Below are 18,934 nucleotides of genomic sequence, written 5' to 3'. Positions count from 1 at the left end.
AATACTATTTGAATTTAGCAGCCAGGCTAAATACCATCTAACTCTGAGCATCTGGTCTTCACTTATAGCATCCCAATGATGCAGTCAGTTAACCATTGAAAACATTTCTGGACATTAGAACTTAACTGGAAGCAACAGTAATCGAGGCTATAGAAAATTTCAATATGGATCTAGAAGTTTTAGACGGGGGAAAGTAGAGGACCACTTGAAACAGACAAAAGTCAGTTCATAATGAGGCAGGGAAAAGGGAAAAAGAAATCACAAACAAAACACTAAGAATATAAAATGCAGAAACACAACAGATGTAATAGACTACAACAAGAACTAAGATTTTAAATGGCAAAAACAATACTAACTGACTTAGCTTGATTACAAAATATTAATTCACATATTCAGTGGGTTGGAGATTGGATGGATGGATGGATGTAAACTAATATCAGATTAAAGCATGCCTCACATGAGAAAAAGCTAAAAGAGGCCAACTAGTTAGCTCACACATTGCTTTAAGAGTTTGAAATCTAAGAAAGCAAAAAGTATTTATATCATGACATTAAATCTTATTTTCCTTATTGTAAGAATTATTGACTTGATAAAAAAATTGTATTTAGAATTTTTTGCTTACTTTAAGAAATCTTGTCAAGTAAATTTTGCTTACTCCATTGGCAGAAACTGTATATTTGCTAAATAAAGTAAAACAACTCCCATTTAAAGATTTTACCTAGTTTTTGTATATGTATTTTTGAGGTGAAGAATTATGCTTTTTTTTGTTTATATAATCGTTTGACATTTGACTGTTTAACTGAGCTGAGCAACAATGCTGAATTGTAGCACTTGCAAAACATCTTCTGTCACTCAACTCAAATAAACACCTTTTATTGGGCTTTTTAAGTTTTTAGAGAAGAAAATGATGACCTTTGGAGTATTCAAACTTACTAAAGAGTTGCTCATCTTGTCCAATTCCAGCTGCATCTGCCCAGAACAATGCGAAAGCATGCTGTGTTGTGGTTATTACTAAATGAATAATTAATTTCAGGTTCATAAGCAATGCTATCTACACCCATTTACCTGCCTTGTTGTTTCTCTAAAGTATTTTGAGCATTGCAACTTAATTGGGAAATGGTGTATAAATGGGCACATTGAATACATTTCAGAAAAAAGCTCAATAGTTGCTCTAGTCTTTAAAAGTTACTTTTGAATTGAAAATAAAACAGCACTGTGATTTGGCTAACCTGCCACAAAGCACTTAAAAGTAAAAGATACATGCTGCACTTCAAGTACTCTAAGGAATGCTTATTGAAGTTTATAACAAAAGGAGAACAAACCACATCAGACTAACCTTAAAAGAAAAACAGAGTACAGTAATTGTTTAAATACACAGCTTAACCGCTGCCAATTCAAACACTGCCTCAGCCTGAAAGACACAGCCCTCTTCATGAGACGTAAGGGCTAACTCCTCAGCTTCTAAATGCTCCTTCAGGTAACCAAGACAGGACTTCAGTGTTTGACTACAAAAAAGTAAGGAAAACCAGCTGTTTCTTTCTATACTTCAAATGATCCGATTGTAGGACCAACAGAAGACTTAATTACGAGAATAGGTAAACATATGGGTGCAGCTTGCATGCGCGAGAAAAGAGTAAAACAGTAAGTACTAAGCTTTTTAGTCTGAAAATGCTATTTTAACTATAACATCATGTCACTTCCCCTTCCTCACATCTATTACATCAGTGAAGCTCCTTCTGCTTTTGATCTTTTTCATGTGAGAACTTGCACATCTTGACATGAGATCTCGGCTTTGCAACAGTCAACTTCACCTCCAAGGTACTGTCTTCTTCGGCCACGCAGAGCTTAGGGTGTATTCAGTAAATGCTGTTGAAAACCCAGTGCTAGATGATTAATTACATATTAATGGAGGCATAAAGAAGCAAATATCCCAACGCAAAATACAAAGCATCTATTCTTTGTTTCTGCCTGGTAAATGGGATATAAAAATTCTTAAAGAGATTTACATGAAGATAAGTCATCCTCTTGAATCATAAGGCAATGAAAACACACTGACAGTAATAAACAAAGCAAAGCATTGGCTTCTAAGAAATGCTGGCTAAGTAGATTATTAGTAGTTAGTGTAAAAAATTGGAGATAACAGAAACTCTAGGAGGAGTTCAGCTTCAGTCTTATCTGACCAGCAAATGTAAGATAACAGGTGGAAAATGAAAAGATTTACTAAAATAAATAAATAAATAAAAAACTTATAAAGCAACCTTCATGTAAGACACAGCATACATAATATTCTAAACACCATTTAAACCAATATGTCATAATGAGGACTTCATTTATAAAAATTAAGGTAATTTAAAAGCAGTTGAATATAAGTTAGCTTGGAAGACTTTGCCATGCTGCACTACTGCTTGTTATGAACTTATGCCATCCAACTCAGGAGTTTTGATTGCAAAATTGTCAATTTGCCAAACCTAAGCTATAATTAAATAAATCTTGAATATGATCTGTGCACCATAAAGTTACTACCACTAATATTTCTTTGCTTAACACAAGGCCTATTAAAGGGTAAAGCATTAATACTGTATGAATTCATGTACTGTAATCTTTATGTTATTCTTAACTGAAACAATACAAATACATACTGAATTTGCATCTCTGTTCAAAGTGAAGTGGCTCCATCTAGGCATGTTTGCTCTCTGCAGGCGCTTACTGCTCAGGTCAGGGCAGGTGATCTGGCTAGAATTGTTAGATATGATCTCAACATCCAAAGAATGCCCACTGAATGTCCATGTCTATTGTCTTCCAAGTATTTGTAAACTAATATCAACATCCCGTCTTATCCTAGTCATCGCTCTTTATCACCTTCCACAATACAATGGGTCTTTTTTAGTCATCAGATCTGATTGAACTATAAATTCAGTTAAGTCCTCTTTCCTAGACAGTTACATGAAAGTCTGATACCAACATAACCAAGTATGACATTTGAAATCAATAATAAAGATTTAATGATGCTTCTAAAAATAACAAACTACGGTGCTGATAGGGTCATTTTTACATGTTTATACAATTCTGTTAGGTACAGTGGTTAGCACAGCCACTTCATTAGTTGGAATCCTGGGTTCACATACTATCTATGTTGATTTTGCACATTCCCCCCCTTTTCGGCATTGGCTTTTCTCCAGGTGGTATTGTTTCCTTTTGACATTCCACAGACGTCTAAACTGGCCTGATGTCAAGTGTGTAATGTTGCATGCATAAGTAGACTGTGTGAAGGACTGTTGCTCCATTTTGATCTAGGTTCTTAACCTGTGTTCACTGCTGCCAAAATAGCCTTTGGTCCTGGATGGAAAAATGTAGGCAGCACTACAAAAAATGCATTTCTTCAGAGCAAGTTGTATATTTAAAATACAATGGTTTATTTAACTGACATTTATCCAAAGCAACAAACAAATCATAAGCAAAACTGTCAGGATTTCACTATTTCTACACTTGGAAAATGGGTTTTTATCATTATCACTGACAGATATATTTTCAATGCACTTCATGTTTATACTTCTTGTACTACAGTACCTTGTCATTCCTTTGTTCATAATCTTGTGATGGTGTCTACCGTCTAAGGTGCTATACACAATAAATAAAACACTATTTATTTAAATGAAATATAAGCAGAGTGGAGGTAAATCACACTTATCATCTGAAAACTGCAGTCCATAAGTTTCTGTAGTGTCTTTAACAATGAAAATACACATATCAAGGACAGTGATTTAGAAAAAACACAGTAAAAGAGTAAAATGCCTGTTGAGTCTTGGTACTACACATGGATGCCCATCATTATTAACACCATCTATTTAAAGGGCATTGTCTTGGTTTACCCAGGTTAGCTGGTTGTCCTTAGTCCTGGGCATCTTATGGTTAAGACCCATCACTTTTATATTAGCAGAAAGCATCTCCAACTTCTTTTATTTGGCCTCTGTCTTGGCCTCACTCTAGCCACCTCCATCCTGGTACACCTCTTCAGTCACCCTCTGCCTTTCGCTCCATATACTCAAACCATCTCAGTTTGTTTCTACTCAGCACAACACCTATCACCTCCACACCAAGTCCTTCTTTTAATTCAGCATTCATCTTCATTTAGCTCCATAACATTGAAGGCATTCCACCTGAACATTCATCTCTGTTCTTTCCAACTTTGCTTTATTTCTTCTTTTATTTCTCAGTCTCATAGAGAATACTGCGCATAGCTTTCATAAAATATACACTTCAATACCACTCCTTTTTAAGTCAGAACAAGGGGCAGCTCCAGAATATTTTTCCATGGTTCTCTCACCCTTGCTATCACTGGAGTGCACTCAAACTGTCACCCAGTACCAGAACTTCCTTACTTTTCTTAAAATAACTCCATTGCCAATATCTAAATATAAACCTACAACATCAGCACTCTGCACGACTTTGGAATAGTTTCAAACAAACAAAAGCAGGGAAGACTCTGTAATGGGACGCATACGTAATTAGGTTTCAGTTTCAGTATTGGTTGTTATCCAAATAAGATTTTTAAACAAAATATTGATTCTTGTATGTAAATTAACCTGCAATTTCCTTGTTTTGTTTACTGTATGACTTTCAAAGTTGAGTCTCATATTGTTTGAAGAAATGAAGCAGGAAATTTGTTTTCTTGTATTAGAGAGAGAGGGGCCAGGATCATGTGCATCTTTGCTTTTACAAAAATGGCCAAATCTAAGCACAACCTTTTTGATCTTACTTAACACAATGCAGGACTGTGGAGAGCCGGAGCCTATCCTGACAGCATCCAGCACAAAGCATGAACAAACTCTAGAGAGTGCTCCAGTCAATTGCAGGGCACAGTCATATACAAACAAAGCCATTCTTGAATCACCAATTAACCTAATATAAAAATCTTTAGAATGAGGGGAGGAAAAGCAGACAAACCAATGAAAACCCTCTGATCACACAGGGAAGTAAATTCCATTCATATTGTGACTAGATACTGGATTCAAATCCAGAATTCTGGATCAAATAAGGCACCACCACTAACTACCCAAAAGCACACCCAGATCCTCTGAATTTACTATCCAACCCGTGAACCCTGTGTGTTTCATGCAGGGACCAATTGTGAAGGTGTACAGTGAGAGGTTTTTGTGTGACACAGACACATACATGTTTCCATCCTCCAGCCCAAGAATTTAGAATCATTACTTGGAAGAAGAACTATAACCTCCCACAGAGCCAACTCTTCCATCTTCCAGAAGAATAGAACACAGGAAACAGGAAGTTTTCATTAATTTATAGAGCAACAGAGAGGGGTCACAGCTATGGTGCCATATCTGTGTTCATATACTTCATTTTTACAGTATGAACAACAATTAAACAGAGTTACCACTGGTACCCTAACTCTACATATGGCTTTTCATTTCTTTTTTTCACAGGATATTTCCTTGAAATTCCAGGGGAACTCCAGGATTGCAGTTGAAGAATGTGAGAAAAACAAGGTGAATAGCATTTGCAGAGCTTCAAGAAGCTAAATAGACAGATCTCACTAATGGCTTTAAGGTATATCCTTATAATCTTTTTCACCTAGTTTTGGAAATATCAAAGAAATCTAGGCTGGGTGCCCAAGGGTCTGCAGTTTATTTTCTGAACTTTGTAATGTAATGCTCAATAGTTTAAAAAAAAAGCTAACATCATATAAAGCCACTGTTTATTAAAAGTAACATAATTATTAGACTGTTTAAAAGCGAGCCTATTTAAAGAGTTAAAAATTCATGCTCCTTTTTCATGGTCCTGTTTTTAATTGTGAGGTACCAAACTCTTTATAGCTCTCTTCCAAAGAAATGCAGCAGCATATAATTGCAGTACTACCTGTCTCCATAAATACAGCTTCAAGATTACAAGCTGTGGTGCCTTGTGCTATCACAAAAATTAAGGTGGATTAAGGTGCCAGCTCTTTCAGTTTACCAATTTAATTTCTCCACACCTAAGATATAGCTTGTCACCAGGTCCAACAAAGCTTTTCAAACAGTGGTTGGAAGGTGAATAGATGTAATATTGTTCTGCTTTTTTAGTACAGGAAGGGCATCCGGTGTAAAATTTTGCCAAATTCATATACGGACAGATGATCCACTGTGGCAATCCCTAATGGGAGCAGCCGAAAGAAGAAGAAGAACTCGCCCTGCAATTTTAGATATTGATCTCTTGTATTAGCTTTTAATATTAATAGTTAAGAAAATATAAACTTGGTCTTTCTGAAGTTCGGACACGTATTATAAGTAACAAGTGTAGATCTCACAATCCAAGTCAGATGCCTGCTTTGTGGTACTGACTTGCAAAGCAGATTTTAAACAGTACAATCCTATTTGTAACCCACCCTTTTCTGTTGACCTATTAAAATGGCCATGTACAGTACTTATCTGTGGCAAGGCAAGGGAATGAGCCTGCACCTGAGTGACTATTGTGCCTGTCAGTTATAAACCATACTAGTGATGACCTGTCTGAAGTTTGGACATTAGCTGGGTAAACTGGCAACTGTAAATTAGTGACTCTTCAGGTTTGTGGATGTTTAAAAATGTTTTCTGCTTTGTTGCCAGTTCTGCTAGACCATCCACTAGTTGTTACAGTATCTACAACCTTAAAGTGGAGAAAATGAACAAATGACAGAGTTGGTCTCTATAATGTTTTCTATACCACAGAAGTCCTCCAGTCAGAGAGGAAACTACAACTATACTGTTTTGTTTTTTTTCTTTTACTTTATGGCCAGGAAAATACTGGTGTATAAACCAGTCACATCAGTACATTTTAATGACAGAAATTATTGCATTTTATGTCTTTCTAAATGAAAAGAAAATCACATAATCATATTATTACACTACATTTATGAATCCAACAGGTCTCTATTTAAACCTCCAGCCAAACACATAATTTATGATGATGCTGACAGTCATCTTCTGTATCCTTGTGTTTGAAAATAATGTAATATAACTATCTAAATAATACATAAACTCACAGAGTTTTTTTCCAGCAAGAGATTAGACTATGGAGAACTGCTTTAGCAAATCTCATAGGTAGTGGTGAACAACTGAGAAAGATTTTTGCAGAGTTTTAATACAAGTTTTAATGTAAGCCCATTTTGGAGATTATTATAGTTTGAATTAAATTAGCCTTTAGTGATGTGTTTAAGAGCTGTAGACCTGTTGCCTGTTTGATTGTAAAATTTTCTTTTGCTATGTCTGTGTTTTCAATGCTACAGTTTGAGGATTATTATTATTATTATTATTATTATTATTATTATGACTGTTTTTTATGTTATTGTTCGATTGTGTAGGTCATCAGATAATAAGACCAGATATTCCTAGTATGCAAAAATGATATGACAATATAATCAGACAGTTGTATTGAGCCCCAGTTTTTCTAGATTTGTATTGTTTAAAAAAATGCTGCCTTCCCCAAATCTTACTGCCCTAGGCAACTTCCTAGTTTGTCTAAATGGCAAAGCCAGTCCTGGTGGTACTTGAGAACACACAAAAAAAAGTCAGGAGCAGCAAGTACAAGTGATGGCAAAGAGATGGAGAACCCACTGTGCTAAAGAAAGAGAAGGAAGCTGTCACAGTTGCAGTTGCATGTCAATAAGTACTTCCATGTCTTGAATTTTGGAGTGGGACTGCTGGTCTCCAAACTACTACTTAAAAATCATGCATGGTTTAATTTCATAAAGTGGGAGGATCCTATTATGCTTCAGACAAAAAGGCTTTCATTATTGCCAGTTTTATGGCATTATAAAGTTAGATGTAAAAAAATAAGCAAATTTTTGCATGCTTTGAGAGGATGATGTTATGACAAGTAACTATCAGATAAGTGAGTGAGTGGTGAGATTACATACTTTTTAATGCAGTGACATACACAGCTGTGATAAAGGAACAGAAGCTTTGCATTTTATTTGGACTGTTATGAACATGGATACCACTGTATGACCATCCAACCATTTTGTGACCAGTGTACCGAGTTCTGGGTTGCTGGAAATTGGTCAAGATCCAACGGTGGACAGGATTCAGCCACTCACACATCTGACTACACAGTATTCCAAAATGAAATGTATTTAGCTAATATTTAAAAAACCCCATGTTGGCCAGACATTCATCAACATTTGGCAAAAGAAGACAAATACTGTATATACAATTACTGACAACAAGTAAATTGAACTGTATAATCTCAGATATGTGCAATTAGCAGGGTTACTGGAATAGTATATGTAATTCCTGAAAACAAATTCAGCAAACACTACATTTGTATCATTCATTGGGTTTTTTGTTGTCAAAGTCATGTTTATTAGTATAATAACTAAAAATTGATCAAAAGTTACATGACACATATTTGAATGGTACATTAGTGAAAATTATGTCATTTCCAGTTACAATTAGTTTCTGCATTAGTAAGTCAAATTTATCATCTTCACTAATACACAGGCATAAGCAATAGCATTTATAAAATGCAATAGCAATTAAAAAAACAAGGGGAGAAATTTGGAAAATGAAAGCATGACCTGTGTGAATTTGAAACTTTAGATAATTTGCCTTGTTCATGAAACATTATTCTTCCGTAATTGTTCTTAACCAGCTGATGTCCACTTCATATACTGATCCAATCTCATAAAAGCAAGTATAACAAATCTAACTAATTCTGACCAACCTGATTTGAAAGTGTGTTTAAAAAAAAAAAGACTTTTGTAAAATAACATTTTTTTCTTTTTATTTCCCAAAAATGATTGCGTTGTTTTGCAAAAGAATTATATTATTTTGCTAAGATAATGCTCACTGCAATCATGTATGTGCATGAGTCGGTCATCTAGTCAGAGTTACCGAGGGAGAGGTTAAGCATACGTGAAACATGCAATCAAGTGACAAGAACTGAACAGACGTACTGCACACATTTAATCCTGTATATGATGACAGGGTAAATTTAATCTGCCTATTTTAGGGTCACAGGGAGCCAGTGATTGTCACAAAAGCACTAGCAGTAAGGCATGAAGCAAACAAGGTGGATGGCATGCTGGTCCTTTGCAGAGCCAAACAGCACAGACAATCAAAAATGTGTGGTGCATGCAATCTAGTATCAGAAGCCTATTAATAAATTATATGCTATAGATATTTTGAAACAGTGTGATCTGATAACACAGTTGTCAATGTTCATACATCAAATCTTCAGGGGCTCAGGTTGGGAATGTAAAAAGGAGATGGATGTTATTTACTGCACAGCACATGAAGGACTAAATGTATTTTGTTAATTGAGGAGTATTACTAACACATTTCCAGTACTGAGTTTTAAAAGATGTAATCATGTGCAGTTAAGTAAACTCAGTGATATCAATTAATCCACAAATGAACAAAAATGGAGGTTGCACTGCTGCCTCGCAGCAAAGGGGTCTCGGGTGTACCCTACCTAGTTTTGTTATGCTTTATTGACCCTGCTAGTGTATGTGTTGCTCGTATTCACCCTGCAATGTGCTGGCGTTCAGGATTTGCTCCTGCCTCGCACACAATGCTTGCTGGGATGGACGCAACCCTGAATGGATGGCATAATTGAGCATGTATAACAAAGATTTTTTTAAAGTTCTGAACACTCCGTGGGCAAAGTTTATAACTAATTTTAATTTCATAAAGACATTTATTGTGTGGTGATTGGTTAGATGGAGAAAGAAAAAGGAAGGATAGGAGCTGAGGGTTTGGTACGTCAGACAGACAGCACACATGCAATAAAGAAAGGCTGCTCAGAAGAACATCCATTGAATTCTGTGTTCGTGTCTCCAACCACCAGATCAAATGAGGTGCGCCGAAGAGCTGAGTTCAAGTCTTGCTGCCCCGTTTAAACAGGAAGCTCTTCATTACATCGACCGAAGAGGTCTATTTTAAGCACAAATCAGTGCCATGATAACAAAATCATTCCAAGAACTTAAAAAAACAAATAATTCTTTGCAGAGAAAGTATGGATTTCACAAACAAAGAATATGTAGCCCGATTCGATCGGGCTCCCATTCACTAGTATTTAAGTTAAACCTGTGCGATACCCATTCATACTGTACCTCCAGATTTTTGGAGCCTTGTCACACCTACCATAAAGTTCTCTACACTGAACATACACCTGGGGATCCCTTACTGCAAGGGAGCAGAACTACCGCCACACTACTGTGCATGTTTAATACCTGCTTTAATGCATTTCATCATGAAAACGATATCAAGTATATATCTTAGCATTCTAAATTTTCAGAGAGCAGGAATATCATGAAGTGAATGGATTCTGTGCGGTGATCGCTGCTGGCACCTCCTCTTAGTGCAGAGGAAGTCAGTTTAAGAAGGGTAGTGATTAACAACTGGGTCGGGGAACACAACACAAAGCATTTAATGTGCTACATTAACTTATGATGGGGTTTGAGAAAATCTAGTAAATTAAACATTGATTTTAGGATGAAGTGTAGTTTACAACATTCTACTTTAATTATAAAATAAACTATGAGAATAAAGTGCAAATGTCAACTTTAATCTCGACATAAGCATCAAAATTAAAGTGGAAATGTCGAGAATAAAGTCAACATGTCAACTTTATTGTCAACATATTGTTTGTTTTTTTCTTCCGTGTCCGTATTTTGTTTTCTTCACCACGGCCCTAATACGATTCCATGGTGGCTATACCACAAATAGCATTATAAATGCAAGTTGCAGTTTTATTATTTATGCATATAGCTTAGCTTGAAGCAAAGTCCATAAAATTGAAATCTTCCTAAATGATGGTTCAGTTGGTAAAGATGTCATCACCAAGTTGCACTTGCTTTATTTTATTTTTATTTGGTGAATACTGTGTAATGCACCTGGGCTTGAAGTCTTGAAGTAATAGTGTTATTACTGGAAGCTGCACTATTATTTATTTTATTGTTATTATTTATTAGTTTAAATATTATGTAGTTTAATGATGGCAAAGTTGTTTAAAAAGTCACTTTAACGTGTCAGTGGACAGAGATTGTTAACATTAACAGAAAGTGTAGTTGGTTTACAAAAAATATTTACTATTTATACTTTTCTAAGACATGTTTAGTGCAATACAACTTTTGACAAGCACTTCTGGATATTTTACTAAGTCTAAATGCCTCTTTGGATGGTTGAAAATATGTTGTCAAAATTATAGTTTAAGTTGTTTGTAAAATTTGTTCAATAAAAAGGTTCTATATTTTGACTGCATCTGTCATGCAATGTGATTCCTTCTCTTCATTAGTGCCACCCCCTTGAAAACTATCACTTTATGGAGCCATGCAAACCTGTATTAATACTTGTGGGCACATTAAAAATTTTTTTTGTACAATGTACAATGCTCATGACAGTGGAATAGGTTATTCTTAGCCAGTCTACTGTAGTAATTGCAGTGGAAAATGTGGTTGACATCCAATCATGCATATGAAAAAAATACTGTTGAAACACCATGAAACCGGGATAATTTAGAAAAATACCATGATATAGAATTTTGGTCATACCGCCCAGCACTAATGGAAAGCTTCGTTTCATACAAGATTAATTTTTTTTTCCTCTTGGTGCAATGAACCCCAAACTGAAATAAAAACAGAAACTCTGGAGACAATGTGGCCTACCTGGGGCTAGTTAAGGCCATGATAAAAAATGCAAGGGAAATTCTTGATTAAAGACATAATTAAATGTAATGGTGGCAAGTGAAACTAGACCAGAGGTCCCCAACTCTGGTTCTGGACGGCCCTAGTGGCTTTAGATATTCTTCCATTTTCTTAATTAATGACCTGTTTTTGCTCCTAATTATCATCTTTTGAATTAATTTTATTTGACTTGCTCTTGAAGACTCAGGCACCTTAATTGTTTCTTTTTCCTTAATTAGCAGCCGAACAATAATAAGATACAAAATTAACCAAATCATGACCAGCAAACTGTGTTGATCATGCAATATCTGAAAATAACGAAAGGTGAGGGTCTCAGGAATGCTGATCTGCTCAGATCCCCTTAACATTTTAACACTGCACTTAGAAAAGAGAAAATCAACAATTTCGAAAATGTATGCTATTGCATAATGAGAGCAGCAACAAGCCATGGAATTAAAGAACGGGTTTAATTAACAACAAGAATCAGCACTTAATTAAGCAACTGGTTGGAGTGAAATTGGTTGGAGATTCAGGCCCTGACTTATTTGGTCTTCTGTTTGCTCACTCACTTCACATTTCAATTTTGTTTGGGTGCCATTTGAGGAAAGAAATGAAGCAATTCAGAGGAATGATGAAGAAATTCAGGGGAACAGATTATAAAAAACAAGTGAATTAAGATTAATTCAAAAGAAGTTAATTAGCAGTAAAGCAGTGCACTAAATTAAGAAAAGGGTTAGAATGAAAACTTGGGGCTGTCCAAGATCAGAATTGGGGACCCCCGACCCAGACGTTTGTCACTAAAATGCAATCGTGCTAACCATCACACTAACATGTCCTGTGCGGTTTATTTGTGAATAGGTAACACTGTAGTCATTTTAGCCATTAACTCCTACCCCAAGCCAGCCCCACCGTAGTGGATAAGGCTGAACATTACATGTCAAAAACCTTATGGGATGAGTGCCAAACTTCCAAGCTATGCATAACAAAGGTTACACTTTCTAGATATGGACATGCCAGTCCACTGCAGTGCACTCTCTCACAAAAACCAATCAACCTAGCCCACCCAGGGAGTTACCTAAAGAAAACCTGCACGAAAATGAACACAAAATGCAAATTCCATACAGTGAGTTTTGAGGTAGCATTGCTATCCACTACACCTGACTGAGCTGGTATACTTACACATATTGCACAGTATGAATAGTAAGTTAGTTTCAGTTATAGCTATAAGAGAACAAAAACAAATTAGTACACAAATTCTATTTTAATGTTTATTCTGAGTCAGATGCTGCTTTACTACCTGTGCAAAATTAAAGTGGAGCTTTAGTTGTTAAATAGGCCTGAAATAACTACATTGATGGTAACTGTATTTTCTCTCTGTATTTAAGCATTTAGTGATAAATGACACGGTTATCATCAACAGACACCAAAAACAAGAAAGATGCCACTGATAACAAGATAAAACACGATGTCAAGTTTTTTTGCATGACTTCAGAGCTCTGAGGAGTCTCATTCTCTCATCACAGACCCAGATACAACTGGGATTAGAGATTGCATTTGAGAGTAATTTCAGCAAATCACGTTGTTAGCCCCCTCCTTCCATCAGCACCACAGTGAATACTCCATGACTACAGTCAGTTATTTTCATCCATCCATCCATCCATTATCCAACCCGCTATATCCTAGCTACAGGGTCACGGGGTCTTCTGGAGCCAATCCCAGCCAACACAGGGCACAAAGCAAGACACAAACCCCTGGAAAGGCACCAGCCCACCGCAGGTTATTTTCATGATTTAGTAAAAATATATATATATATATATATTTTTTTTCCAGACGTTCTTTAGATATATCGTCACAACCCATTTTGGAATGGGGTGAGACACAAAAATAACCGGACTGGGCTTGGGGCTTTCCTGGAGAACTGTCTGGAGGTCAGCTGGACGTGTATCACAGAACTATATCACCTCCTACATGGCCTCTCAAACCGCCAACTGGCTAGGTATAACTTGTGAATAGCCCAGTCATGATTTGCACAACAATTGTTATACAAGTTGCTGCAACAATGTTGGGTGAAAACAGTAAACAGACAAGACAAGACAACGCTCCCATGCACAATGCTTTTTCCATAAAGCAGGTTTTGACTGACAAAAATATATCTGTCCTCAATTATCCTCCCTATTCGCCCGATTTAGCTCCCAGTAATTTTTTCTTGTTCCCAAAAATCAATAGTGACCTGAAAGGAACATATTTTTCTTCAATGGATAAAGTGAAAACAGAAACGACAAGCCTATTGAACAGCCTCAAGCAAGAAGACTTCCAGCACTGTTTCAATCAATGGAAGATATGTATGGAGCGGTGTAGAGATATGGAGGGGGAGAATATAGAAGTTGATAATGTTTATAATGCTGTAATCAATTAATACATTTTTTTTTTACCAATCCGGTTATTTTTGTGTCTCACCTCGTATGGGCTCATAAATTATTAGGGATGTGACTGATGTGTGTAAATGTATGTGAAGTCACAGTCATAAAAGCCATTTGCTTGGAAAGAGCCTGCACTCTCTTCTAAATAAAGAAAAGACTTTCTGAATGTTAGAGCCTTAAGCAAAATTACTTCTGATTTCAGATGTTTTGTTTTCTGATTATGAGACTGAAAGACCCCCTTCTCATGGTTGCTGGTCATTTACCAATTTAGTATATAAAACTCTGAGTTTTCCAAATACTCTTCTTATCCATAATTTTAAACATAACCACTTTCTGCCTCAAAACTCTTTAGATCATTTATTGTTTTATTTTTAGGAAGAAACTGTTCCAACAGGTTTAAGGCAGTATAAATAAATGGAGATATATATTAACGCCCTTGGCATTAACAATGAGGATCTCTTAGGCTTCAAATTCTATGTAAACGCAGTTTACCCTGAATGTTTCTTATGAAATAGCCATTATGATCCAATGTAAAGTGTTAAGCACGAATAACCATCAGAACTGTATTGTGCTGCCATCTAGTAGATAAATGAATATTATTCTACGAAAAATCATATCATGAATATTTCTGTGTGTTTTACCACTTTTAGGTAACTTATCAATTATTCATTAGTGGGGCAGTGCCTTCAACCAAAACACAATGGCATATAAATGAGAAGTAGTAAATCCAGTTTTAGAACAAACTGAAACTAAACTGTTAGTTGAATCAAGCAATAGTGAAAACAATGTGAATTAGTCATCAGACGTTGACAAGGATAGTAAAACTGAAGTAAAACTGATACATGCTGCACTGTAAATGCAGCTGTGATATGCCTGGTGAATATGGTCACCTGAAGGTTCATTGTGGTGCAAGTAGGTGTGTGGCAAAAATGCAAAATGATTGTGATCAAGTTGAAAGACAAAAAAACATTAGACCCCAAAGCAATGCTCACAAAGCAGCAACTGTCAGCTTTTGAGTTTCAGAGGAAATGTGCAATTCGGTAAGCCTTCTGTTGTGGTAGTCTGCAATTACACAAGAGGCAGGTCGATCATGTGGATTCAGGCACGGTCATACTATACTCTGATGCGCAAGCTACAGAAAAATATTATAAGAAAAGTGTGCATTAGGAATCACTTTTCTGCCATCTCAGTTGCAACGCTGAGATGTGCATTGGTAACCGTTTCAAAACATATGACACATAGGACATATACTAAATCTGCATCAGTTTAGCAGTGGATGTTAAACATACATTTCCTACTGTATTAATGTTGATATTTTGGTATTGTAATCACCCGAGTAAGCCTTAGAAGTCCAAGGGAATAGTTGGGGAGCCAATCACGCCTTCTTGTTTAATGTTATAACACAAAAAACAAGGGAAAAATGACACCACATAAACTGAAATCAAAAAGCAAACAGGCCCTCAGTAGTCCTCTCATAAGTTTTTCATAACAATGCCTGTTTAAACAGTTCAAGATTGGAGCTCAGTCTTTTGGAAAGACTGGGGATGTCTACTTTTATAAGGCTTTGACTTTAAGGGGTGGGCCTACTCTGTTTGCCATGGGCAGGTCATTCGCTCTCATTGAGCATCTTGTCAGAGCTGCAGAGGAATGAGAGAAAACCGTTTGCAACAGTGCCCCCTCATCCAGGAGTGGCTCTACCTACCTCAGCCAAGCCATAAAAGTGATACACAGGTGCCCATGCTTTATAGTATTTACATATTTCTGTTACATGTAATAACATTTTGGCTTGTTCAAAAAAAATGTATTGTTTTTGGCCTTTTTTCTCCAGTGGTAATCATAATGTTAAGGAGGCTAGCAATGCAGAATAAGAAAGGTTTCAGGTTAGCTTATCTGTAAAGTGTGGCTTGAAATGACTGGACATCAAATATGTTAGCAAAGATGTATAGTTTTCCCTGAATAAAAAAATCTGCAAAGTACTTGAAAGTGATAAACACATCTGTAGCTTTGCTAGTTTGACTCTTGTCAAACAGTGAGGTCTAACAAAGACATTGGCATATATGTCTTAAAAAAATAAAAGAAAAAAAATACCATCCCTTAACCACATGTTAGTTTCAAAGTAAACAGACTTCTCGTTACTACCTTCAGTATTTTCTATACTGCTTAAATATCCCCTCATAGTTAAGTCAAGCTACTGTAAATGCTGTGATCATATTTAGTTGTTTACACTCCATGTTGTCCAGGAATAACAACAGACAGACTGCCAAGTATTCAGTGTAACCTGAGTGTTGGTTGGCTTAAAGTCATTCTACAAATGTCCTGCAGCATGTCTGTTATTTAAAGACGAGTCTGTTATCTGTTCAATGCTAAATTCCTTTCATTAAGATGTTAGAGGTGATGGTTTTGAAAATTAAAAATTACACACTCATGCTGACAAATAAACCAATGTTTCTTGCTACACAAAATGTCAATTGTTCTCCATTGATAAGCAGCAATAAGAATCAAACTTAACTTAGTTATCATGAAACAGTAAGATCATGCTGCACATTTGTATGTATGTTTATTTGTACAAGCAATATATTAATGAAAAATTTAGTGTATAACAGATTAAACCCAGGTGACGAGTAACAGTAGACTCTTTAATGTTACTGATAATATGCAGCTGTCAAGTATGAATAAATAATGGTAATCTTAGATTATTTCAGGTAATAGATGTTAAAAGATATTTTCTTGATTTATCAAGTACTGCTCCACGCATTCTTTCTAAAACAAAATGTTGTAGCTGAATCATATTATTTACATACCTGTAGTTAGGATATAGCGGGTTGGATAATGGATAGATATTTTTTGCTTATTTTTCTCTTCAGACTATCAGTTCACTGCACCTTGCCTTTTATTTATGTTGTAGTTTTTTCAAATGTGTTCATTTGCAGCTTTCATGTTCACCCTATGTCTGTGTGGGATTCATCTCTGATACAAGTGTGAATGGCTTTTAGTATGCTCACTCCAAAGGACTGGCAGCACACATAGCCTTGGGGCTTTTTGCTGTTAAAAAATGCCAGTTGAGAAGTGGATAACTTGAGAACATTTCAGACAAGAATAACATAGCATTCTGAACTCTCCTTTGTTCAATTCAGTGTCACAGCTGGCTGCCATACAAGAAACAGTCCTGGACAGAATCCACTCACACACTGTTGCTTTTTGTTTTGTTTTTTTGTTGTTTAAAGTATGCCAAAATGGCAACTCCAGTGTAGAATTTCCCCTACAGGTCACCTAAAGCTCTAATGTATTAATCTAATTGGCACTGTAAAAAGAGAGGAAGGAATAAATGTGCAAATATGCAAAAAGATGTTTATAAGTTGAAATCAGGAATAACAAAGAGTATAAGTAGCATTCTTCTCCTTATAATTGCTTTAGGAAATTAATTTCTTTTACATCCATCCATCCATTATTCAACCCACTATATCCTAACTACAGGGTCATGGGGGTCTGCTGGAGCCAGTCCCAGCCAACACAGAGCGCAAGGCAGGAAACAAACCCCGGGCAGGGTGCCAGCCCACCACAGGGAGCGCACACACCAGGGACAATTTAGAATCGCCAATGCACCTAACCTGCATGTTTTTGGACCGTGGGAGGAAACCGGAGTACCCGGAGGAAACCCAGGCAGACACGAGGAGAACATGCAAACTCCACACAGGGAGGACCCAGGAAGCAAACCCAGGTCTCCTAACTGCGAGGCAGCAGCGCTACCACTGCGCCACCATGTCGCCCCGTTTTTAGATAGCCATTTGCAAAACAATATACCAAATCTTGCCAGTCTATTATTTTGTGTTTGCTGTAGGAAGCAGCCTCAGCATTTGCTCGAAGACTTCTCAGGACCAACAAGGCCAAATATGACAAAACAAAGAGGTGTAGAAGCTAGCATGCTAGTAAATGTGCCTACTGTTAGCACCATCAACATTAGGCACAATATGTGAGCACTCATAAAATCTTCGAAGTGCCTTTAGAAAGGAAAGTCTTAAGTATTATTTTGATAAGTTTTTATTGTTTCAACTCATAAAACACAATGTTGTTTATAGAAAACATAATATTTAAAAAATTATTTTTTTAGATTAAAATGTATTTAAAATGCACAAAGATGCTCAATTTTATATGAAAGTTAAAACCAATTCTAAATTTTAATATACAGTACATTAAATCACATGATAATATTCCCCAATATGCATATTTTAAGAACATGTCCAATAAAAAGGAAGTCATAACGTCTCTAAATTGAAACTTATTACCTGTCCCTTAAACCCGTCTCAACAAAACCAGTGAAAAGCTTAATGTCTGCACTGGTGGCAACCATTCTTAACATTATCAATAGTTCACTATTGATTATTACTTTTTTTAATGCTCTGAAAGTTATATCATTACTGAAAAAAAAATCAGAGCTAGAATGAACATGCAATAAACAATTACAGAGAGATTTCAAATTTGTCACTGTTTTTTAAATTATCTGAGGAAATAGATGCCGAGCAGCTTTAGTCTCACCTTAATCTCAACAATTTATCTGAAAAATTCCATTGTGACTTTCACACCAGTACAGTACAAAAACGTCCATAACCCATGATATAAATGACATTCTAATATCCTTTGATAAAGGAAATGCCACAGTAATTACGTTGTTAGATTTAAGCATAACCTTTGATATCACTGACTATAATATTCTATTAAATAGGCTAGAAAATTACACTGAGCTCACAGGCACTGTTCTTGAATAGTTTAGCTCTCATTTATCAAATCAGTTTTCAGTACGTAAATGAAAATGTTGACGGTAGTTCATTATTAAATTCAGAAGTTAAATATCGTGTTTTGA

The 18,934-nt window shown here is 36.0% G+C and overlaps 1 protein-coding gene and 1 long non-coding RNA gene across 2 annotated transcripts in view; one reads left to right on the top strand and one right to left on the bottom strand.

The window, feature by feature from the left end:
• Nucleotides 1-18,934, bottom strand: part of crybg1a (crystallin beta-gamma domain containing 1a) — a 327,674-nt gene that overhangs the window by 237,827 nt on the left and 70,913 nt on the right. The window lies entirely within an intron of this gene.
• The window catches only part of LOC120525514, a 32,344-nt gene continuing 18,904 nt past the window's right edge, over nt 5,495-18,934 (top strand). Inside the window, exon 1 of the long non-coding RNA XR_005632966.1 lies at nt 5,495-5,565. This is a non-coding gene — a long non-coding RNA (uncharacterized LOC120525514). The remainder of the gene's footprint in view (nt 5,566-18,934) is intronic.

Source organism: Polypterus senegalus, chromosome 3, assembly GCF_016835505.1.
Source record: "Polypterus senegalus isolate Bchr_013 chromosome 3, ASM1683550v1, whole genome shotgun sequence".
Classification (NCBI taxonomy): domain Eukaryota; kingdom Metazoa; phylum Chordata; class Cladistia; order Polypteriformes; family Polypteridae; genus Polypterus; species Polypterus senegalus.
This window is presented reverse-complemented; position numbering and strand designations above follow the sequence as displayed.